Source organism: Lutra lutra, chromosome 7, assembly GCF_902655055.1.
Source record: "Lutra lutra chromosome 7, mLutLut1.2, whole genome shotgun sequence".
NCBI lineage: Eukaryota > Metazoa > Chordata > Mammalia > Carnivora > Mustelidae > Lutra > Lutra lutra.
In genome coordinates, this window is record NC_062284.1 from 8,975,663 (window position 1) to 9,000,992 (window position 25,330).

Genomic DNA, 25,330 nt, shown 5'->3' on the forward strand with positions numbered 1-25,330 from the left:
GCAGGCTCTGAGTTCGTGCCCACCACGCAAACTTCTGATTCGCACAGCTTCACGTGGATCTTCCCCAAAGGGACAGGTCTGTGTGATGAACCTGCCCATCAGGGGAGAGACAGACAGGGGAGTCACATTTCTCACTATAATTCAATAAATTAAAATTACTAAATGGGGGGAGGGCGCTCCTGAGACAAGTTCCATTTCCACATGCTGTTGAGTCAACTTTCAAAGCTTACAATGCAAAGGTTAGTCCATGGGCTGTGCTGGATCCCTAGCTTCCTGGTTGACCACTTAGCCTCTGCTCTTTTGTTTTTAAATTTTTTTTATTAATTCATTTGAGAGAGAGAAAGAGAGTGTGCACAAGCAGGTGGGAGGGGCAGAGGGAGAGAGAGAAGCAGGCTTCCCACTGAGCAGGGAGCCAGAGGAGGGGCTCGATCCCAGGACCCCAAGATCGTGGCCTGGGCAGAAGGCAGACATTTAAAAGACTGAGCCACCCAAGGACCCCCAGTCTCTACTCTTAAAGCCACACGTCCTGCGTGCCTCTCCTCAGCATCTCCACACTCACTAGCAATGACCAACAATGTTAGCAGCTAGCATCTGCTGCTTACCCACTGTGCAGGGACTATGCTAAGTGCTTAACTTGCACTGAATCATTCCATCCTCACAGGACCCTGGCGAGCACCTTGGAGGGTACGAAGTCATGGTTCTGATGCCCAACACCTCGAAACAGCTTTCTTTTCTATGTTCAGGGACTTCCCCCATTTCTGAGAACTCTCCTCCCCAGGCTGGAGCACTGGAACTCATCTTCCCAGCCTCCAAGGCAACTAGATCACAGGCATGTCAGAGGCATCCTTCTCTAGGAGCAGGGGCACGGGTGATGGAGTCCAGGGCCAGCCCGGCTGGGCAGGTGCAGTGCCCAGACTGGCAGCGGTCATAGGGGTGTCTGTCCTGGAGCATGTCTTCCAGGCCTTACTGCAGCCTGCATGCCTCCCAACCCCGGTTCTCTGGTCCTTCTGAGAAAGCCAGGTACTACTCTTTACCAAACTCCTCTTAGGCTTAACCTCCAGACTGTGTTTCTGTGATTTCCAAAACTGTCAGAACTCTGACACGTGAAATGACTGCAATGTAGAAACATGCTACTGATAACCCCATTTTATAAATGAGGACTCAAAGGCTCAGAGAAATGATTTGCCCAAGGTCACATACTTATCAGGATTTAACCTTGACCTCCTTGACCCCAGAACACCAGCTCTTACTTTAAAACAATGCTGCAGTTGACCATGCCACACTCCCCCAAGGTCAGGGTTACTGCTTCTGTTTTACTGATACTTCTGAGCTTCTGAGAAGGTCGGCTATCTTGTCAAGGGCACACAGAGGTTGGTGGTTAGTGGAGTCAGTGTTCAGAGGCAGGGCCATTCCTTCAACACGTTCCTCTTTCCTTCAACAGCTGACTCCATGCTCCGCGCCCACATGATCTCACCCATCCCTCCCCAGCACTGGGTGGGACTAGTCCCGGTCCCAGTCCCTCTCCCTCTCCTACGTGAGTGACAGCCCTGCCCTGCAGAACCTCCTTCCTCAGCCTCTTTGCTGCCCCAGAATGCTCCCCTTCTCCCCACTCTCCATTGACATTCTACCATCTTTTCATAATCCACATTAAACATCGCCTCCCTTGTGAGGCCTTTCTTACTGTGCCAACTGACACGGTGACCCAGTTTTCTGAACTCCCTTACGTGCACATCGTGTCTGAACCACCCATCTGGGGATATCATCCTGTGCTGTCTAGAGAACTCTCTAATTCTATCCTGTCTTCCCTTTCAGAATGACGGCCCTTGGCAGGCAGCAACCTGCCTCAGTGGTACTAATTCAGCACGAAGCCCAGCGCTGGGCATGTAGTAGGCAACAGGAAGCCTTGCTAAACAAATAACTGAACACGCTAGCAGTCAGCCTGCCCTGGTCAACAGCACGATCTCTATGAGTAATTCTCTTAATGCTGTTTGTTCAGCTCTGCCCCATTCCTTTAGTAATGGAGATGAACAAGATGGAAATCGGTGAGAAATGTATCCCTCTACTCGATGTGACAGTTCGGTGGGAACCTAGCTCTTGGGCACACAGGCTAGACAATACCCATCCATGTCTTCAAATAAAGGGATTCTAGATCCCCATCTCTGCCTGTCGTGGGGTCAGGTCAGGCTGCATCAGGGCGCTCTGACCCAGCTCTATAGCCTATCTGCCTCCATCCCCTCTCCCTCCCACCAACACATACTGGAGAACAATCCTGCTTCCTCTTCTTCCCCAAAGGCACTGCAAAGTCACAGCTCCTGCTCTGGTGTCTGTTCTAACCCCTGCTCTCCCAGCTTCTTTATTAATTATCCATGGTGTTGTTCTAGCTTCCCTCATGCTAATCCTTCCACTTATGCACACATATACATCTGTCAAAATCTCTACCTGTACCAAAGCATCATTGTTTTCTCCAACATACCCATGGTGGACACTACTCTTTGTCCCAACCCTCATCCAAAATCCTCTCCTCCTTGAGTGCCTTCCAACCACAGATGGCCAGTTAGGACATAGTCATAAGTGTGCTGAGAAAGGCTTCTCTTCCAGGATTTTTTAACTTTTTTAATTTTTTTTTTCTAAAGATTTTATTTATTTGACAGACAGAGATCACAAGTAGGCAGAGAGGCGGGCAGAGAGAGGGGGGAAGCAGACTCCTCACTGAGCAGAGAGCCAGATACGGGGCTCGATCCCAGGACACTGAGATCATGACCTGAGCCAAAGGCAGAGGCTTTAACCCACTGAGCCACCCAGGCGCCCCCTTCCAGGATTTTTTTAAAAAGAAGAAAAAAACCTTCTTGAAGAGAAGCTCTTTTTCCCCTTTGCGCTTCCCACTTTCTTCTTATTGCCTAGAATGTGGACCTGAGACCTAAGAGATGAAGCAGCCATTTTGTAACCATGAGGTGTCCAGCATAATACCAAGGCCTTCACACTAGGGCTGGTGAAGTGGAAAATCTAGAAAGAGACTGAGGCCCTTCTGAGTCACTGTGCCTGCCCTGAACTACCTACCCAAGACATCTCTTCATATGAGATGACTCCAACTTGTCCACTGAAGTCAGAACCATAGCGCTTGCTGGGTTTGGAAGCTAATATGACACCTTTTCAGACGCCTGCCCTCCCACCCCCAAATGAGAGAGTGGTGAAGTAGTGTCACTCGTGTTTCTCCCTTATGATTTCTCCTATGACGCCGTGAAAGGAACTGATTTGTGCACCTTTCATATCCCACCCTCTAACGGCTTCATGTGTTCTGGGGGTAGACCCTATCTTCCTCACCTTGATCTCCCTAAGCACTTCACCAAGGTTGTCCACAAAGTGGGAACTCTCTACATATCTGCTGGATTTGGGGTAAAGGGTGTTTCTTTCTAGCTCAGTCCTTTGGCCAACGTCTCTCAATTAGAGGGAGGAACCTACCAGCCCTTCTGTCTCTGTATACGGAAGGAAGCTGCGTCTTTCAAGCAATCATCAGAATATCACGTACATTTTTCCCTGCTGCAAATCAGTTATTTACATATTAAAGTGGTTATTAGAGGAGAGAATTCACTGATGCAAATTTGACAGTCAGATGTCACCCACTCCGTGAATAAGGTCAACTGTGATGAGGACACATGTTACTCTCCAATTAGAATCTCTTAATGTCTAAATAATGCTAATGCGAGGCATCTGCCAGCGCCAAGTAGGCTCATAAACAAAGACGCTGACAAGAGTCGACCTAGTCCACAGTTTCTCCCACTGCCATTTCACGCCTCTCAACTCCCAGGAAATGAGCCGTCTCCATCTGGGAAGAGTTCTGGTTGGTTAGTGGACACAACGGCCAAGGCCTGGCAACATGAAATCCCGCAGCTCTGTGGACCTCCAGAGCCAATAGCTGCTCGGAGTGGTTCTGGCTGCCCACCCCACCTCTTCTCATGGAACGTGGACTCATACAAACCCTGTGTATGCAGAGACTGTCTTCTGGGAAAATCCATTTTACTCAAGGATTTGGTTAGAGGGGGGAAAAAAGGAAAATTATGTATTTTTCACCCGATGATAATTTAAAGCATTATTTTATATTAGGCATGAATATAAAATGCAAAATCCATATAGTTTTCAAATAAAACAAAAATTTAAAAAATAAACAAAAAACATAAAAATATCCACAGAACTTTCACTGTATCCAAGGGGATAGCGCTTTTGATGGAAATGTCTGTGAAACGCTGGTTCCTGGGAAATAACTCCAAGGCCAAGGCTGTCATCATTCTCCCGCAGCCTGGGGGAATTATAGGCACATCAGAGTGAGAAAAAAGACTCTTTCTAGAGGTAGTGTCAACTGTGCTTCTAGGAAAGCCCTTCTCCCCTCCCAGGAAATTGTGTGGCTTTCTTTGGCATGACTGGCCGGTGCCCCAGAGTCAATATAATGTCCCCGTTGTGTCATGACCCCCAGGAGTAATCTGGTCTCTTCCCCTCCCTGGTTTGGAGAATCAGGTCAAACTAGGTCAAACTGCCCTCTCTGAAGGATGGTTTTCCCTACTTTGAATTCTGGCCATATTATCCCCTCCCATGTGGTCTGTCCCGTGGGACCACACATGCCTGGCCTTCCCTTTGCCCCACCTCTTCCATCAAGAGAAGGGAATCGTGCATGACCCATGAAAATGTCTAAAAAAAGCAAAACGGCCCTTCCGCTCAAGATTCATAAGTATTTTTAAAACACTGGTAGCAATTACCCCCATGCCAAAATGATATAAAGCTCATTCTCGCAGGCTTAATTCCCCTGCCAAAACTGCACTTTAGCAAATCAAGTGTAAACTCTAACCTGACATTTGAGGATCAGGCTCACCGAGAAGTAGCCATGGGCCCTTCTCCCAAATGTGCCTTTCAAGCTCTTGTCGCTAGCATATCCATCTTCTTCTCTGGTCAGACTGGATCTTCTTTATGAGTTCTCTTTCTCTTTGTCTCAGTCTCTCCCTGTCTCTGTCTCTCTGTCTCTGTCCATCCTTAAGTGCCCTCCACATCCAATTCTAGGACATGACACATTTCTTTTTTCCCCCAAGTGACATCTCTTTATTGAGAGTCCCGTGAGCTGGGACTATCCTATGACTGGTGCAAGATATCCAGAAGTGATGGGGGCTAGGAAGAAAATAAAATATGGTCTAGACCAAAGAGTATAACCAGGAAGTTCAGATGGTCCACAAAGTCCTCTCGGAAAGGGGGCTCTAAGCGGAAACCTACAAGGAGGAAAAGCATTTCAAGGAGAGGGAACCCAGGGAGCAAAGGCTACCAGCACAGATAAGCTCGGGGGTCTGAGAAAATGCAGGAACATGGGGGAATCTGGAGCACATGAGGTTTTGAGAGGGGCCTGGCCAGGTAGAAACTTGCAGACCAGGGAGAAGAATTTCACTTTTACTTGGAATGTGAAGTGACACCGTTGGAGGGTTTTTAGAAGAGAAGTGACATGACCCTGGGTGAGAATCCTTCCTCAGCCCCTTGCAAGTGCTGTGTCCTTGGGCAAGTCCTTGACCTCACAAAGCCTTACATTTAGGAGCTACTTCCTTGAGCTCTCCAATAAACAAAAGGAAAACATACAGTATAGCAGAGCAGGAACCCAATCTCTAGGCCAGCAAGCACATGGCAGGTGTGACATTAAAGTTACAGCTCCTGGATTCTCCTTAGGGAGAAGGGATGTCTCCTGCCTCTGACATCTCTTGGCAACGTCTTGTACATCTCATAGCCTTTCTACCTATCTATCCATCCATCTATCTATCGTCATCATCAATCATCACTTTCTCTCTTTCTGCATGTTTTTAATCTTCCCCTAGCAATCCGTGACTACCTTGAGAGTAAAGATTACATCTTACTCATTTCAGGGTCTCACACAAAACTGATTACGGTGTAATTCACTGGGCAAAAATTCAGTATTTATTAAATAAGTACATGGAATTAAGAGAAGGAAGGAAAAGAGGGAAGGAGGGAGGAAAGCAGAAAGGAGAAAAGAAGGAGGGAAGGAAGGGAAGGAAGAAGGAGGGAGCGATGGAGGGAGAGAGGAAGGAAGCTGACACTGGTAGCCTTCATGTTTGCATGGGGAAAGGATATGCACATCCCTTGTGAGCTTGGACTTTATTTTCTCTAAAAGGAGAGATGATGAAGGAATAGTTTGCAAAGCCCTCCAAGGAACAAACTTAGGAGACAATGGTGACTAGTGTTGTGATTGCAAAATAAAGAGCCAAAAAAGAAGAGTGGGGATTCCAGCTTTTCTACCTGCCCTGAGGTGTAGCCCAACAAGGGGGCCTTCAGAGCAATGTGTAGTTTGCAGGACTCTGCCAACACCCCATTCCCTGCCACGCGACAGAAGTCAGTAAATCTCAGATGACCTGTGTCAACCCAACCTGGACGGAGGATACACGAGCCTTCCCAGCCCAGCAGATATGAGATCTAGAAATGGGATTGTCACTATTTAAAAAAAAAAGAGAGAGAGAGAAAAGGGTGCCTGGGTGGGGTTCAGTCGGTTAAGCATCAGCCTCTTAGTTCCAGCTCAGGTCACAATCTCAGGGTCGCCAGATCGAGCCCCGAATTGGGCTCCATGCTCAGGGCAGAATCTGCTTGAGTTTCTTTCTCCTCTCTCTCCCTCCCCCTCTGTTCCTCCTCTCACTCACTCTCTCTCTTTCAAATAAATAAAATCTTAAAAAAAAAAAAAGTAAAGAAGAGAAACAAACACTAATGATGAACCAATACTGCTTCCTGAGTCCTTGCCGTGTACTTGTAACTGCACCAACACTCTGATTTATTTTTATATTTTATTTATTCAAGAGTCTTTTTATCCTCACGACAGTTCTTAGAGAGTGTCAGCACTTGTCCAGTGTTGCACAGCCAGTGGGTAGAGAAGCTAGGGGTCAAACACAGGCCTGCCTGACTCCCAAAGCCCTGGCCCAAACTGGCGTGAACTTTGGCACCTGCTTGCCAACCAAATTACAGTCTCTCCCTTCCCTGCCTTTTTACCCTTTCTACCCCAACCTGTGCCCAGGCTTGTGCCCATTTCCTGACTAGCTCCTACCTACACCATGACCTGGGTCATACCTCAGAGGCTAGAAAGCTGACCATTCCTGCCTAGCACTTGTGAATCCCTCTTCCTAGGATGCTGGACCCAGTCTTTCAAGTCTTGACCTTGGGAGTGAAGCCTGAGATGGACACCATTATCTCACAGTGATGTTCACCCCCAAGTCAGTCTTGAGGAGACTGGGGGATGGCAGGTCGTTTTCCCTGGCCCTGTTCAGATCTATAGGACTTTCTTCCCTTCCATCACCATTCAGACTCTAAGATTCTCACCGAGCCTCAGGACTTCCCGGACCAAAGCTGAGGCTTCTCTGAGGCCACTGCAAAAGCGCAAAACCACCAGTCTCATCTGTACCCCAGGTGGTTCTGCAAAGCTCCCCATGAGCCCCTTGGACTATTGTAAATTGAATTTTAGGGTGTCTTAGTTCTCTGGTCTTATGCATCTGTTTTTTGGATGGCCAGATGTTAAGACAGACAGAAATATGAATAAAACATCATCCCGACTATCAAGAACTTGCAAACATGTCAGGGAAACACAGAAAGTTAAATAATAACAAAAGGCTTAGCAAACCAGTCAATAGAGAAATTGAAAATGTATGAGAAAATAGTCTTCAGGCCGAATGCTTATGTCTGTTAGCTGATGGGATTTTCTTTATCCTTGAAGTTTACCTGGATTTTCCCAGATTATGCATGAGTCTGTCTCAATTCTACATAATCCCAGTTGGAGCCGGCATAATCTCTCAATTTGAAGATTCAAAGAATTTGCTTCCGCTTAAGAAATGTTTTCATTTTCTGTTATCTGTTTCATTTCTAACTTGCTTCCTTTTGTTTCTTTTCCGCCTTGTGGACCTGACCTTGGGCCCCAGGATCCATCCTTCGAGCTGCTTATCTTGTCCCGGGAGAATTTCCCTGCACTTTTTTGCTCCGTTCCAGTGGTTTCTTCCTCTTGGTCTCCCTGGCCATTAATTCAGGTCTGCATCTTTCTGTTCCATTTATCTATCGAATTCTTAGCTGGCAAACTATACATTTTTTAGTACCAGAAAGTATTTTTCTATGATACCTAAATCTCCTTTCATGGGATAGTGGGTTGAGTAGGCTCTCTCCAGAATTTATCCCCACCCAGAACCTTGGAATGTGACCTGGTTTGAAAATAGAGTCTCTGAAGAGATAATTAATTTAGATGAGGTCATACTGGATTAGGATGGGCCCCAATCCGAGGACGGGTGTCCTGATTTAAAGGAAAAAAAAATAACAAATAAAAAGAAAGGACACCCAGAGTAGAAGTCCACGTGAGAGTGGGGGAAGAGACTGGAATTACAAGGAACACCAGAGAGTCCCGGGAGCCACCAGAAGCTGAAGCCACAGAAACAGATCCTCCCCAAACCCTTCAGGGAGAGCATGGCCCTGCCGACACCTTGCTTTTGCACTTCTGGCCTCCAGACTAAGAGAATAAACGTCTGTTGTTTTAAGCCACCAACTTCTCAGTGATTTGTTGCTTTGGCCATCGAACACTAAGACACATGGTCATAATTCCTGCTGAGATCTTTTCCAGCCCGTGTGCTAGGCACCTCTTCTGGGGATTTTACAAATTCCTCCTGGGCATATGCTGTTGGCTTTCCCTCCTCTGCTCACAGGGGCTGAGTTGGAGCTGCTGTGAGTGACAAGGACACAGCCCAGCCTCCGGTGTGCATGGCTGGGCCGGCGGGTGTCTGATGAGGCAGACAGGGGCCAGTACTCACTCAGCCTCAAGGGCAGAGAAGCCTCCATTCCTGCGACCTTACCAGGAGTGGGCAGCCCAGCCGGTCCTCCACGCAAGCAGGGGTCCTCCCACTCCCCAAGGCCCCAGACGTCATAGACCAGTTTCCCTCCAGAATCCATCACACTCACTCACTCCTAGGTCCTCACCCACCATCCCCAACCAATCCACCAACCTGGAAAGTAAAATCCTATAAAGAAAAATCTCCACAAAGGAGCCTGGGGCTCTTCCCCCAGGACTTCCTGGGGGTCTCAAAGAGATTAGAAGAGCCACCCCCCCATGTCCCCACACACATGCCTTAGGGGTTTTCATCAGGGTCTTGCTTCCTTAGAGGTGGGAGGCACCCAGTCCAAAAGAAGAAAAAGGAAACCTTTCGAATGCACTTATTCTGATATGATAGGATTAAGTGTTAGAAGTTTCTGGGGCATATTCTTATTTCTCCAGGATAACCTGGAGCCAACATGAGCCTTCAAACCTGCCCCAGGACCATGAGTATGGCAAGAGCAGAAGTCTGTGCCCTCTGAAGCACTCTTGTACTCATGGACTATGTTTCCCTTTCATTGTCCTCTAAAGCCTGCCTTTAAAGAGCCAAGCTTCTAGTCTGGGCTGTGGGAAACCAGAGGGAGCTTTGGTCCACGCTGGGCCCACATGTGAAAGGAGGCTTGAGGCCCCTCAGGATCCAGGACAGCAACTGTCAGGGAGGGCACCCCACAGGGGAAACCGGGGCAGCCCGACCCTCCACCCCCGTCCGCACATTCTACTTTAAAACCTTTGAAAATTCAGGGTGGTTCAGTGGGTTAAGCCTCTGCCTTCAGCTCAGGTCATGATCTCAGGGTCCTGGGATTGAGTCCTGCATCAGACTCTCTGCTCAGCAGGGAGTCTGCTTCCCTCCCCCCACCTCTCTGCCTATTAAAAAAAAAACAAAACAAAACAAAACAAAAAAACCTTTGAAAATTCAGATTTGACTTCATTATGGAAGCAGCATTCCCTTCTTCTCTTAATTTTTTTTTTGAGAGACGGGCCCAGGACCATGCCAGTTTGCAAGACTTTTGGGTGTCTGTCTCCTGAGATGACATTCAACCAACATAAAGGCAACCATTTTAAAGGGAACACTTCGGGGGGCCTCTGTTATAGTCCCAATGTTGTGCAACCATCACCTCCATTCAGTTCCAAAACATTCTCACTACCTCCAAAGGGAACTCTGTACCCATTAAGCTGTCGACTCTCCATTCTCCCCCTTCCTCCCAGCCCCCCACAACTACCCACCTGTGTTCTGGCTCTGGATTTGCCAGCTCTGGACACTTCATATAAATGCAATCATATAGAATGTGACGCCTTATATATGGCCTCTTGGATCTTAGCGTAGCATTTCTGAGTTCCGTCCACACTGCAGCAAGCATCAGTACTCTGTTCCTTTTTCTGGCTGAATCATAGTCCATCCAATAGCTCTACCATTTTGTTCAGCCAGCCACCAGTTGGTGGACAGTTGGGCTGTTTCCAGTTTTTGTTTTGTTTTGTTTTGTTTTAAAGATTTTATTTACTTATTTGACAGACAGATCACAAGTAGGCAGAGAGGCAGGCAGAGAGGTGAGGGGAGGGAAGCAGGCTTCCTGCTGAGCAGAGAGCCCAATGCAGGGCTCAATCCCAGGACCCTGGGACCATGACCTGAGCCAAAGGCAGAGGCTTTAACCCACTGAGCCACCCAGGTGCCCCTGTTTCCAGTTTTTGACTGTCGTGAATAATTCTACTACTAACAGAGGTGTACATGTATTTGTTTGAGTATTAGCTTTAGATTTTTTTAGGTACATACATTGTGAGGCTTTCCATTTTAAAACCCAGAAAGGCTCAGGCAAACTAGGATGAGACTGTCACCTACCTTCAATGTGTCAAACATTAGGACCCCACCACGCGGTGCTCAGATACAAAGAGGAACAAGAGAGGTGCTTCTGGATGGAGGCACTTAAACCGACAATTCTGATCAGGGTCAGCAGAATTGAGGGAAGACAAGAAGAGGCATCTGACCCAGGCAGGGGCTGTGGGGAAAGGGAGGGAATTTCATCTGGAAAATGCTTCATGAAAGGACAAGGCAGGTCCCGCCCACCCTCGGGGACCTACAGGTGTTGGGGAGGCACTTAGACAATTAGATTAATCAATGCAAAATTAGAAAGAAGCACTTGGTCCTAGAGGAACATGGGAGTGGAGGGGGGAGCCCTGGAGGGCCAGGAAGGTTTGTAGACCACGGGACACCAAGGCTGACTTTTGAAAGACAAATAGAAGTCATCCTGATGCCGAACGGAGGAGGAAACTGTAGGCAGAGTGAATGACATTGCTTGCTCAGAGACACCGAAGCCGGATGGTGCAAGTCCTCCCTTACACATTTCAGAGTAATGAATGTCCCACTCCTGTGGATTTAAGCAAAAGACCTTGCAGCTGGGATATGATGCCAGAAACCACCATTTCACCCACAAATTACAAAATGCCAATGAAACACAAAGGTTCTATAGCAAGGAGTCATGAAAAATGTACTAATAAAGGGATGCGACGTGAAGCTGGATGGTAGCCTGATTCGGTCAGGTTCCAAAAGGACCACTGGCCTGAGCCAAGACATAATTTTCTACTGGCAAAATCCTATTTGAAAAGACTTCATCTAATCTCTAAAACAAGATGGCCCATTGTTTATTCTGTTACTATGGCTACGTTGAACACCAGCTTCCAGGGTGGAACCCCGTTAAGTATCCTGAAGGAGCTCCTGGCTATGATCGTAAATATGGCTCTTGATGTGCTCGGGCTGCTGTGACTTGCTGGTCAGGCGACAGTTCTGAGGGGAAAAGAACCTGTGATGTCTCATGGCTTCAAGCCCTCATGGCTTCAAAGAAGCCAGGCAGAAGAGGCAGGTCCTCTCTTTCAGCTTGCTGAAGAGAGGCAGTACCGAGCCCTAGGGAGGGGTAGGGTGAAGGGGTCACCCTCTGGGCCCTTTTCAACATCCAAGAGCAGAATCGTGTTTCTCTCCCAACTGGGAAGTCCACATCAACTCCTCCTAACTAGACTCCATGCCTCAAGCCCTGAATGTCTCCAGTCCAAAACTGCCCTCAGGGGTCAGCCTTCTCATTCACCACTCACATCAGAAGACGTGTCCAGGCAAAAATCCCCCTCCCTGATCTAAAGCAGGGTAAGTTGCCAGGAGCTTCGCTTGAAGGAATGCCCCACCCCTGTCCTGCTTCAACTACCCTGCATCTTCTCCGACGTTCCCATGTTCCCTGTTGTGTCACCCCCAAATTCTTATACTGAAACCCTTATCCCCAGCATGATGGTGTGAGGAGGTAGGGCCTTTGGGATGAAGTCATGGATGTGGAGCCTTTCTGAACGAGATGAGTGAGAGTGCTTGCTTCCTAGTAAGGGAAGGATATAACCAGAAGTCAGCAGTCTTCAACTCAGAAGAGGGCCTTCGGGGCACCTGGGTGGCTCAGTGGGTTAAGCCTCTACCTTCAGCTCAGGTCATGATCTCAGGGTCCTGGGATCGAGTCCCACATCGGGCTCTCTGCTCTGCAGGGAGCCTGCTTCCTCCTCTCTCTCTCTCTCTGCTTGCCTCTCTGCCCACTTGTGATCTCTCTGTCAAATAAATAAAATCTTTAAAAAAAAAAAAAAAAAGAAGAAGAGGGCCTTCACCAGAACTCAACCATGCTGGCATCCTGATCCTAAACTTCCAAACTCTAGCACCATGAGAAATAAATTCCTACTATTTATAAGCCCCACATCTCTGTTATTTTTGTTACAGGAGCCCAAGCTGATGAAGATAGCCCCACTGTCCCTATCCAACCTTATTTGAGGGATGAGGGACTCATTAACTTCTAAACAAGTTCTTGATTTCCATCTTCAAACTATCCCTTAAAACAGAGTTTGAAATACAAATATGGGACACCTGGGTGGCTCAGTTGGTTAAGCATCAGACTCTTGATTTTGGTTCCGGTCATGATATCAGAGTTGGGAGATCCAGGCCCCCCATCAGGGCCCATGCTCGGTGTGGAATGTACTTAAGTCTCTCTCTCTCTCTCTCTCTCTCTCCTCTGCCCTTCCTCCCTCCTCCTCCCCTCTCTCTCTAAAAAAATTTAAAAAATAAGGGGGTTTGGTGGGGACTTGAGAAAGTAGAGGCTATAGGTCCCACCTAACAGAATTGTTTCCATTCATTTTCAGAGGGATGCATTCATTCCGAGATGCAGAGATGGACACCCCATGAATCAAAACTCAAAGGCTAAATTTCAGGATCAATGGAGAGAGAACTTGGACTGGTGTCAAAGAGAGGGGAAGGGCCCTGACTGTCAGATGTGACCTTCTAAAACAATGTCTCCAAATTTCTCTGATCATACACCTTTCTCTGTTTTCAAAACCGGCATATGCCCTCCAATACATCACTCATTTATTTTCTGCATGTCTGAATTTGTTAATATATTACGAACTTTATAAACCAAATACAAAAAGTAAAAATTTTAAAGAGAGAAGACAGAAATCCAATTCAAAACTCTATTATTTTCTTCTTGCACTCTGATGGACTGTCTTACAAACACCGCTCCAAGAGCCTCCAACCCAGATCCTGCCCTCTGAGACGCATCATGTTCCCTCCCTTCAAAAGCTGGAGGCGATCTCTGCAAGGCTGATAAACTCCATGCCAGTTGAAATCAGGAGCCGGGGCTTTGGAAGTCGGTGTCTCTAACCTTCTCTGTCTGGTTCTGTCCTTCCTTCCTCTGGGACCCCTTGTTGGGCTGAGTCCCACCTTTGCCCTGCAAAAGCCCCACACTGTTCTGAGGCCAGGGGACAGAGAGGCATGCTGGCAGAAGTCAGACCACATCCTCCCGTTGCCGCGGAAACGTGGAAGTCAAGGATTGTTTTCTTCCACTGGCAACGCTGTAAACAGTAACAAAACAGCCTCACCAGTCCCAAGGCCCCGTCCCTAAAGGGCATAATCTACCCTTGACGGACAGGCGGTAGGAATGGGGGCCCATTTGTTCCTCTCATATCACATTAGTGATGCCTGGATTGTTTGATGATCCTGACGCCACCCCATGGCAGGTGGATTTGTTTATTGGGAGTCCTGTCCTGACCACAAGGGAATCTGAAACAGGGTAGCTTCCCACTGTTCGGAAGCTCACATGAACTACGGCTGCCACGAGGCTGAGGAGCCACCAAATGGCCAGAATGGGACCGTGGCTTCCAAATCCCATCTCCCACATGGGAGGCATGGAGGATGGACAGACACGGTTGTAAGGAAGTCCTTGACCTAAGAGCCCACTGAAGATTCGTGGGCAAGAGTCATCCGGTAACAGAGTTGAGTGACCTTGGGAGTTACGTTCAGAAGGTCTCAGGCTGGACTTCTGCCTTTGCCAGTTACTAGTTGTGTTCGTCTCCTAGGGCTGTCCTAACAAAGCAGCACAGGCTGGGTGGCTTAAACAACAGATACTCATTCTCTCACAGTTCCAGAGGCTGGAGTGCTGAAATCAAGTTGTTGGCAGAGCCGTGCTCCCTCCAAAGACTCTAGGGGAGGATCCTTCCGTGCCCTCAAAACTGCTGGTAGCCCCCAGGAGTCCCATGGCGGGCAGCAGCCCGACTCCCATCTCTGCCTCCGGCTCCACACGGCTGTCTTCCCTCTGGGTCTGTGCCTGTGTCCAAGTCTCTCTCTCCTCATAGGGACACCAGTCCTGTTGGATTTATGGCCCTCTTCACTCCAGGATGACCTCATCTTAACTAATTATATCTGCAGCAGCCCTATTTTTAAAGAGGGTCACATGCTGAGACACTGGAGAGGGAGGTTAGAGCCTCAGTGGATGTTTTCGAGGAGACCTGATTCAACCCATAACACTAGCTGAGTTACTTTGGCAAACTTACTCAGCCTCTCTGAGTCTCGGCTGAAGGGAACAGTGCTGTGGCCTGCTTCGCGTGGCAGATGGGAAGTACGGGTCAGATCCCCCGAGAATACCGAGGGCCCACTACTTGCCTCTTCTCCCTCCATGACTTCCTGCCTTCCCCTTTGACCTGTTTCATTCCCACTGTGGGGAAACGTTTGCCCCTACCCTGATAGCAATTCTCTGCCTGCTGAACCCAAGATCTCACCAGAGGCATAATGCAATCAGAGCCCAAATGGAAAAGAGGCAGGGAATACATTGGGGAGGTGACTAGGATATGAATCTGGCCTGGGAAATATTCAAATGGGCTTGGTGTGGAAAGCATTAAAAACTTTAAGGTTCAGGGGACAATTTGGTAATATTTCAATTGAAGGTTAAAAATGTCTATGCTCCTTGGACAATAATTCTACTTCTAGATGTTTATCCCAAAGATCTGGTCTACGTGCCAAATGATGCATGAAAGGATGTTCATCCAGCTTTGTTGACTAAAGTAACAGATTAAAAACAGCCTGCGCTTCATGGTACATCCAAGTCATGAAATACTACACAGCCAGTAAAAATAATGAGGCAGCTCTTTGTATGCCAATATGGAATGATCTCTAAGATACAATTTTAAGTGAAAAAAAAATTTAAGTGAAAAAACAATGGTCAGGAAAGGAAGAATGAACAAGCGGGGCACAGAGAATTTTTAGGGCAATGGAAATACTCTGTATGATCCTCTAACAATGGACCCAGGCCATCATATATTTGTCTGAACCCACAGAATGTACAACACCAAAAGTGAACCATCTGAACTACGGTCTTTGGGTGTTTATGACATCACTGCAGGCTCATCAGTCATAACAAATGTACTCCTTGGGGTGCCTGAGTGCCTCAGTCAGTGAAGTGCCCGACTCTTGGTTTTGGCTCAGGTCATTGATCTCAGGGTCATAAGATCGAGCCCCACATCAGGCTTTCTACTCAGCACAGAGTCTGCTAGGGATTCTTTCCCTCTTCCTCCCACTCCTCCTCTGCCCTTTCCTGTCTCAAATAATTAAATGAATCAGATCTTTAAAAAAAAAATCAAATGCACCCCTCTGGTGGGAAGTGTTGATCCTGGGGGAGGCTGTGTATGCGTGGGAGGTAGGCGCTGGGAGGATAGATAGAAATCTTTGCATCTTCCTCTCAATTTTGTTGTGAACCCAAAACTACTTTGAAACATAAAGTATATTTAAAAATGAATAAATGAATAAGTAAAAGAGTCTAGAAAAAGCAAGATCAGAATAATGTTCTTTTATAACTCATAGTGGGAAAGAAGGAAACTGCATACACACACACATATGTATACCCACACACATGCATGTACACACATATACATACATGTAATATTTTCAGAAGGATATATGAAAAAGTAGTAACAGTGCTTGCCTCAAAAACAGAAATCAGGCAACCGGGGCAGAAGACAAAAGGAGACATACTTCCCACTGTTTATCTCTCTGTGCCTTTTGAATCATGTACCATATAAACAAATTATAAAAAACAAATCAAAATGTTAAATACTAATAATAGATTTCAAAGGCTTCTGACCAGTTTGGCTCCACTAGATTAAGGAGGAGCTCAAGGGAAGGTTTCCATCTGGTGCAGGGAAGGGAGCGTGTCAGGAGCTGATGGTGTGTACCCAGGCAGAGATCTCTTCATTTGGGGTTCAGCTGCTAACCACAGCTGGGAATACAGGAGCAGGAGCTGGCCCTCACAAAAGGAGAATGGCAAACGCTGTTTAGGTGGTGGTTGATGTTGCTATGTGCGCGAGAGCTGAAGCAAGGCTCCAGGAAGGAACAGGGGGAGACATATAGGATCGCAGGCCTAGCCTGCGTGGGGGTCACATGGGAGTACAGGGGACCCAAGGAAGATGCTGAAGGCTCTGGGGCACAGAGGCCCAGCCAGCCTCCACAGACACACACACCTTAGCACCTGTGGAGAGGACGCATCCTCCAACAAGGCCAGCAAGATCAGACCAGAAGGCCAGGGACCGGACGACGGAGAAACCATCCGTCTGTGTTCATGCAATGTCTCATTCCCTCAACTTCTTGCTAGGGGCCTGGCTAATTTGGTAAACTAATCGAGACACATTATCAGACATTATTTCATGAATACCTCACGGGGGCACAGAAGATGTTTCCTCTTGAATCAACTTGACATTGCCGTATTAATAGCTGTCAATTGTTTAATTTGTTCTTCTTTTCCAGGGGCAATTGCATTTTCACTGGCACTTCAGACACTCAGAGGAATGTGTGTCTATGGAAAGTTACCTCAAGACTGTGGCAGGATGATAGAAGAGAGCTATTTGGAACAGGAGGCCTTCTCTTGTACACTTCAAGCCCCATGGCAAAGGGGGTGACCCGATTCACCCACCTTTCATCCTAGGTCATCCCTGGAAAAAGGCTGGGGACCACTTTAAGGGGACCAAAGCCACTTAGAGTGGGGCCTACCAGGGCCTGCTGTCTGCTTCAGGGCTTGACAAAGCTCCAGTGTCACCTGAGTGGCTCACAAAACACAACGGACTTGGGGTCTGTCAATCAGACATTTTCCGCTGGCATAATTTAGCTGCCACAATATGTCAGGTCTATAAAGAAATAATTGCTGAATCCCAAGACAATCAAAGCTCAGCACAAGGCATTGCAAGGGCCTGGGAACATCCCTTTCTTCCCCCACCCATGAAACTGCGAGAACTTGTCCAACCCAACCCAACCCACTAAGAGAACTATTAATTACTTTTCAAGGACAAAGCCTCTTCCTTTGTGTTGGCACAGACAATGAAGAACTCAGCCTGTCTAGTCAACCCTTAAAGATAAAGCCAATCAGGGCAATTTGCCACAACCACCCACCATTCACTAGGACGAAACAACTCCCCTAATGACCAGCTTCTTTTAGTATGCAAGGTGCACAAACCCTGTGTGCCTCTCAGTTGCCCTGGTGCAATTATTGTATTGATTTGATGCAGCATTAGCTCCACATTTAAGGTGGTTTATGCTTTTTAATTTGCAATTAAATCGAATGACGCCTCTTCACTAAGATGGCTGACACGTGTTTATATACTGCATCGAGCAATGAAGACAACGTTTATTTAGCATCATAAAACATACAGGATGGGGAGCTCGAAATTTCAAGCAACTCAGTTTCTTGCCTGGCTCTTCAGCCTAGTTAAAAAAAACAAAGGACACACCCATCCATTGTAAAAATGGTCCGAGTAATAATCGGTGCTTTATGGTGATGATCTAACGATGTCACCAAGCAAACAACATCAGAGGCATAATGATATGGAATGAATGTCTGTGTCACCCCACTGAAGTTCTCATTGTGAAGCCCTAACCCCCAGAGTGATGGTGTTGGGAGGTGGGGCCTTTGCGAGGTGATTAAGATCAGAGGAGGCCATGGGGATGGGACCCTCATGATGGGATTAGTGCCCTTATAAGAAGAGGAAGAGAGATGCTTCTCTCCACACATACACACTGAGGAAAGGCCATTGGAGCACACAGGAAAAAGGTAGCTGTCTACAAGCCCTCTCCAGAACAAAACCTCCTACCACCTTGACCTTGAACATCCCAGCCTCCAGAACTATAAGAAAGTAAAGACTGACGCTGCCCAGTCTTTGGTGTTTGGTTCTATCAGCCCAAGCAGACTAACACAGATAATGGCTAGAAGAGCAGCAAGAAAAATTGATGGTTTTGTTGCATCTTCCTTTCTGGGTGATCTCCAAGCGCTTGACCCACTCAGTTTCTTTCCAGTCCCTGATACAGATGCACTCTCTCTCCTTTTCCTATTGCATCCCAACTCATCATCGATCTCAGGATCCTGCTTCCTCCAAGAACAGGCAAGATGGTGGTTGACAAGAGTTGACGTCTCAGGAGGGCATCCTAGAATCAGAGCAGTATCCGCAGTCACTGATCACTTCCTCTGAAAACTCAGAAATATCGCAGGCTGCCCCATCCCCAGCTCCTTAAATACAGTGTCCCCAGCCACTCACCACATGATGACTGGCACATAAATAGCAGCAGCAGAAAATAGTGCCTGGTTTTTGAATTATCCCAACACTTAACAGCCCAGTAAAGGAGGATGAGTCTGCAATAGGCATGAAGGAGAGAAGGGTAGAAGACAAGAGTGTCCTGGAAGGGAAAGGTTTCAAGGACATCCACTGCTGCTAGGAGACAAGGAAAGAAGAGGATCCTAGGGAAGGTGGACAGGATGATTTCCAACATCAGGGGACACTCAGGTGACCTCAGTGATCACTCTTTTGGTAGAGTGACAGAGATGGGAGTCCACATGAGGGGTCCAGAAGAATGAAGAGTTATCAGTGTGCGGAGGGACACTCGCCTGCTCTGCACGCCCAGAGACCAAGGCTGTGATTACCTAAGTACCTCCTCTTAGCAATATTCCCAAGGGTGCTTCTCATGCTATAATGTCGTCTCTTCAGGATGAGCATTCATTAAACTGGTAACTTAGACATTGATTCACATAAAAACCAGTGTAACCTTATGGGTGTGGGTTTGGTGTTAACTGCCCCTCCCCCTCTCTCAGGTAGGGATGAAATTCTACCAGCAGTAGCTAGAGGAGCTTCTCTGGGCTGGCCCTCTGCGCTGGCTTTACTACTGCTTTGTAGCCTCTTGGTTTCATCATCCCTACACCATCTCCATGCCCCATGCCAATCCGAGATCATTGCTGACCCATGACCATCTGTGATGGACCAGCCACTTACTCATACCAGAGTCAGACTGGCATTTTCTGAGGGTTCTATTTCTATACTGCTCTAACATCTAAGTAAGAGTTGGGCCTTGCTCTGTCTTGTCCCATGCAAATGCTGAAGCAACCAAAGGGGGAGGCTCTTGCCAACACTCTGCAGAAAATCCCATGAGACAGTCCTACAGATATCATCTCTAGCTATGGTGGGTGGGTAGTTCTGACTTCCCTGGTGTTCATGGGATAAAGAAGTCTTGAGTACTCTTGTTACCTGGTACTCCTTCCCCATTACTCTAAGACCCTTGAGACACTGGGTAATGGGAACTTGCTCTTTCAAACAAGTTTTCTTGCTATAGTCTCCATCGCTCTAAGGCATTGTGGAAGGGGCATAGGTTTGTGGGGGAAATACGGAACAGAGATGATACAGATTCAATCTTCTCCTCTGGAAATAAAAATGACCCCTGGAGATAAAAGGGAGACAGGAAAGGGATGGTTCTTGCCCTTGGGGGGGCGGTAAGATTCATGAATTGATCTGATGCTAATGGCAGAGTTAAAAAGAGCATTATGTACAGTCAATTACTAACTAATTATTCAGGCTATTGGGACCAGGAAAAGTCAGGGCAATTAGACTCATTTAAAAAAAAAATGATACTGACATTCAACAGTCTCTCCCTATCAAGTGACCATGAGGAAAATGTTCAACAATAGATTAAGGGGAAAAAATGAAGAGGAAAAGCAATACTGTCATGGGCCCAATTGTGTCCCTTCAAAGAAGACATGCTGAAGTCCTAGTCCCCAGTATCTCAGAATGTGACATGATTGGGGAAGAAAGGGGTTTTTACAGCAGTATTGAGGTCATCAGGGTGGGTCCTAATCCCATGGGACTGGTGTGCTTCTAAAATAAAGGGAAATTAAAAGACAAAGACAGATACAGGCAGAGGGAAGACAATGTGAAGACCCGGGGAGAAGACAGCCAGCCTTATGACTGGAGGGAGGCACCTACCTACATGCCCAGAAATGCGGAAGATTTCCAGCAAATGGCCACATGCTAGAGACAAGGAAAGATTCTCCCCAAAGCCATTGGAGAGAGAATGGCCCTACCAACATTTCAATTTCAGACTTCCAGACTGCCAAACTGTGAGACAATAAATTTCTGTTGTTTTAAGCCACCCAGCATGGGGTCTTTCTTACTGGCGGCCCTGGGAAACTAACACACTATCATATCCAATGCATACATGGTTTGTAGGTCTTATCCCAATTTCTGAAAAACTTAAGTATGAAAGAAGTCTCCATCTTATGACTGAATAACCACATCATACAGATTTTTTTAAGTGGTATGTCTGGTAAAGCAAATGTGGGAATGTTAAGAACAGAAAGAAAGAAGAAAAAAACCCAGAAGAAAAGTTGGAAACACAATATCTAAGATTCCTCATAGTTTGCTACATGGAGGTAAATTTTGTTCCAGGCTTCCTAGTGACCAGTTTAAAGAAAGAAACCAAGAGTTTAGGGCCATGTGGCTGTGACATCTGTCACCCCATTGATCGTCAGGGTTGATTTGACTGATCTGGCTGGCTAGGTTGGTGTCCCCTTCCTCCCTTACCGCTACATATGCATCCCTCCTGAAGCTGTGCACTCAGTAGAAGCGAACGGTCTTCCCTGATACAGGAGGACCATTCTTTGATCAAGGGTAGCTGTGCTCCCCTGCCAGAACTTTCAAACAAACTCTCAAGGTCCATTTGTAGAAGAATGTAGGGTAATCAAACTTCTAAGACTCCAGACACATCCAGATGAGGCACTGCATGTCACAGTCTGCCTTTCTGGAAGCGAGGGATGGAGGGAGGGAGGGAAGGAAGGAGGAAAGGAAGGGAGAGAGGGAGGGAAGGAAAGTAGGAAGGGGAGGGAAGGAAAGAAGGAAGGGAGGAAGGGAGGAAAGAAGGAAGGAAGGAGGGAGGGAGGGAGGAAGGGAGAAGGGAGAAAGAGGGAGAGAGAGAAAGAAAGAAAGAAAGAAAGAGAGAGAAAGGGAGGGAGGAAGGAAGGAAGAAGGGAGAAAGAAGGAAAGAAAAAGAAAGAAAGAAAGAAAGAAAGGAAGAAAGAAAGAAAGAAAGAAAGAAAGAAAGAAAGAAAGAGGGAAGGAGGAAGAAGGGAGGAAAGGAGAAAGAGAGAGAGAAAGGGAGAAAGAAGGAAACCAAATCAGTTACATAACACAATTTCCACATGGAGGAAGAACAGTTATCAGGAGAAGCAAAGCTATTTCTGGTACTGAAGCCTAAGAGAAAGTTAATTAAGAGACTTGTCTGATTACTGAATTATATCCTCAGCAATATCCTTCATCCCATAAACACACTCTTTAGTCCTGACTCATATAGGGCTATATCTTATAATATCCTTCATTTTTAACCAATGACCACACAGTCTGGCAAAAGCTATGATTTTTCAAAGTTAAAAGGATTGCAACTGGTTTATAGTTCTCGAACGATGAGATTTAATCCAGAGACAAAATCTATAATATTTTAGGCTGTGGTTCCCAAATGCTAGCCCACATACTAGATCAAGGTCACCTGGGGAGCACCTTTAAAAAGATACAGCTGTCTGGACCCTGTCCCTGGGAAGACGATTCACTGGACAATTCTGGTACCCAGTCAAGTCATCTTTGGAGGATCAAGTGCATGGCCTCAGGCAAGCCTCCTGATCTTTAGGCATATTTCTCTCTGTCCTGACTTTGATAACTCTTGGACAAAAGAGAAGTCAAGGTGAGACACACCCCACCCCAGCCAATTATATGAGTTTCCTCCGTGTGTCAGTGTAGACCACTTAACACATCACTCCAAAACAGTTGCATCTTGGGGCTGGAGTGGCTTCTCACCTACCCCTCCACATGCCCAGTGGGGCTCAGGACTTGGTTTGAATCCCCACCCCTCCATTTATCATCTACGTGGCCCTTTGCTGGGTCAGGGGACCTCTCCTGGCTTCGCATAGCCCAGAGAGATGTGGATGCCAAAAACAGCCGCATAAATACATTGCAATGATTAAATAAGACAAGCTATGTGCAAGTCTTAGCCAAGTGCATGTGCAGTAGAAAAATCAAATAAAGGAAAATTTGCTGCTTAATTTTCTTTTAGGAAATACCCTTTTCCCGTGACTCTACCCCAAGGCACTCTCCCTGATTGCAAGGTAAACAGAGGGATGCTGGACCACAGTGGGCACCCCCCAGGCTACGACCAGCCCTTGGTAATGACGTCTTTCCCATGGCCCACTGGGGAGATGGAGGGGCAAGTGTGCGAGATGTCACATGTAACTGAGCAGAGCATAGTCTTACAAGAATGAGGACAGATATGGAAGCAAATGACTCAAAAACCTATAAAAATAAACCCGACTTTGCTTGCAGCACTTAAAGGCAATGAAGACTCAGGAGGCCTCTTGGAGAATGGTTCGTGTTATTTTTATTTAGTGAGGGTCTTTTAAATCCTTTATTGGTTAATCCTCCTATTGTCTGGATAGCTCCTTCTTGTAGGATCATAAAGCTAGGTGCAATCTCAGATGGGCTATTTGGGGCCTTATTCTCCACCTCCAAGTGCTTGTTTGTCTAAACCTGAATGCTCAAAGTACCTAAAGTGTGTATTCTAGATAGCGGATTTCTATGCCTCCCCAAACCCAGGAGCAGGGGTGCAGGGGGAGAAGGGAGGAGAAGGAGAGAGGAGAGGCGGTCAGGGACCCTCAGAGGTGGGGTGGAGGACTGGGCAATTCACAGCAAGCTTATTAAGGGTCTCTGGGAAGGCAGCGTGACTGACAACATCACTTTTGTCTCTGCTGCGTCTCTGTGATGGTGTGTGGGACGCAGCCATCTACAAACGTCCACAGAGAACTCACAATAACATGGGAAACACTACCGCACACCACTGTGTACACTCAATACAGAAATAATAGCCCCACTTGACTGAGTACAAACCCCCCCACTCCTTATTTTATGTGTATTAATCTCATTAAACCAACAGCCCAAGTTTTTTTTATTATTCCAGCTGGGAAGTTGGAGATACCGAGATTCAGAGAAGCTAAGTCATTGGTCCAACGACTTAAGCGTAGAACCAAAGGTTTAGAGGCTGACCCGTCTGACTCCAAAGCTGGTGTTTTCATTTTTGCTACAGTACAGTGCAACCAGCGATGGCCAGCACAAATGGACAGAAGGAAACAGATCCCTGGGATTGCATCTGCATTTGGGGCAGTTGGGCATTTGTAAAAGGTGTTTGGTATCTGTCCAGGATTGTACATTTCTTTCCTAATGAACAACATTAACCCTACTCTTATAAAGTCCCTTCCCACAGGACATCCCAGCAAACAGGCAGCCTCTCACAGACCTCATGGCAGACCCTGATTCCCATCTGGGGCTGCGGGCTGAGAGCCGAAGTGTCTGTACTCTGTGTTCCGCATGAGGTGGGCTGCTTACCCCCCACAAGAAACGAGACCCTAGTTGTTCAAGTATCTCTTCATCCCTCTCAGGCTTTTCACCAGCTCCAGCCAGACAAGCACCGAGGGAAGCAAAGCCAGGAGCTCCTGCTGCCCCACAGCCCCTTGGAGACCATATTTGTGTCCTGCCATAAGAAATTAACACAAACCGGGTGGCTGAAAACAACAGAAATTGATCCTTTCTGAAATCAAGGCATCAGCAGGGCCCTGCTCCCTCCAGGGCTCTAAGGGACATTTCATTTTTTGCCTCTTCCAGCCCCTGGTGACACCGATGTCTCATGACCCTGGCGTCTGCCTCTGCCTCCTCTCATCTCTCTCTCTCCTCTGTGTGTCTCTTCGAAGGACACTTGTCACTGGATTTAGGCCCCACCTGGGTAATCCAGAACAATCTTGTCTTTGGACCCTTAATTGAACGACATCTCTAAGGCCCTTTTCCAAGTGAGGTCACATGCAGGGAGTTCAGATGTTCACATAGCTTCGAGGGGTGTTAATCGTTTAACCCACCATAGAGACATCCCTCTTTCTAGCCCAGGGCTCATGACAAGAGACAATGGAGACAGACGTTAGAGTCACATCTCACAGCATCACTTGTCCCAAGTTTTGGCACCAAGGGTTGAATCGCCTCCTTCAAATGAAGAAAAGTCTGCTGTCAGTTGAAAAAGGAGAACAGTAAGCCTGTGTCTCCCAAAGCGAGCAATGTCTCTTCCACGGTAGGCAATGACTGACTGTAAATGAAGCCATGTCCCTTTAAGTTCCTGAGGCCCCAAACCTTGAAATCTCTCTTTAATTGTATGGTAATCATTAGGGGCTTTGTCAGGAAAGGATGACAGGAGTAATCACCCGAAAACAGATTTCTAGGTAATTTATACTTAGTCAATCCAAACCTAATTCCTGAGTGACCTATACTGTGCCTAAGGAGCCTGAAATAATCATGTATTTACCCTTTACCCTGAAATTAGATGGTACTTACTATGCAATTATCCAGCCACTAAGTGACAATTACCGTGTAATTAAATGGTCAGTGGTTACCATATTATTAAATAGCATTGACATGATATTCGTTCCACAGAAGCTTGAACTGTCGCCACAGAATTAAACTCCCCATCAAGAAATTACAGCCATTCCTGGGAAGTTCTGCTTTTTTGCTTGGATGGCTTTCAAGTTGGCAGCAATTCCCAGGGCTGTATGCCTCCGAGGGAGCCAGGACATGGCCAGAGCTGGGCACAGATGGAACATAGCCTCCCAGGCATGCATCCTTTGCCAGATCGGGGCAGGACCTCTATAGCCCGACTCCAGTCTAGCACGAGGACATCTGGGAGAATTTCGCCATCCTTCTCCAAAACCATGCTGCAGAGCCATGCTAGACATCATGTTCTTTCTCTCCTGGTGCGGTACCTACCCAGGGATGTCACGCACCTGGAGAGCTTGAAGTCCT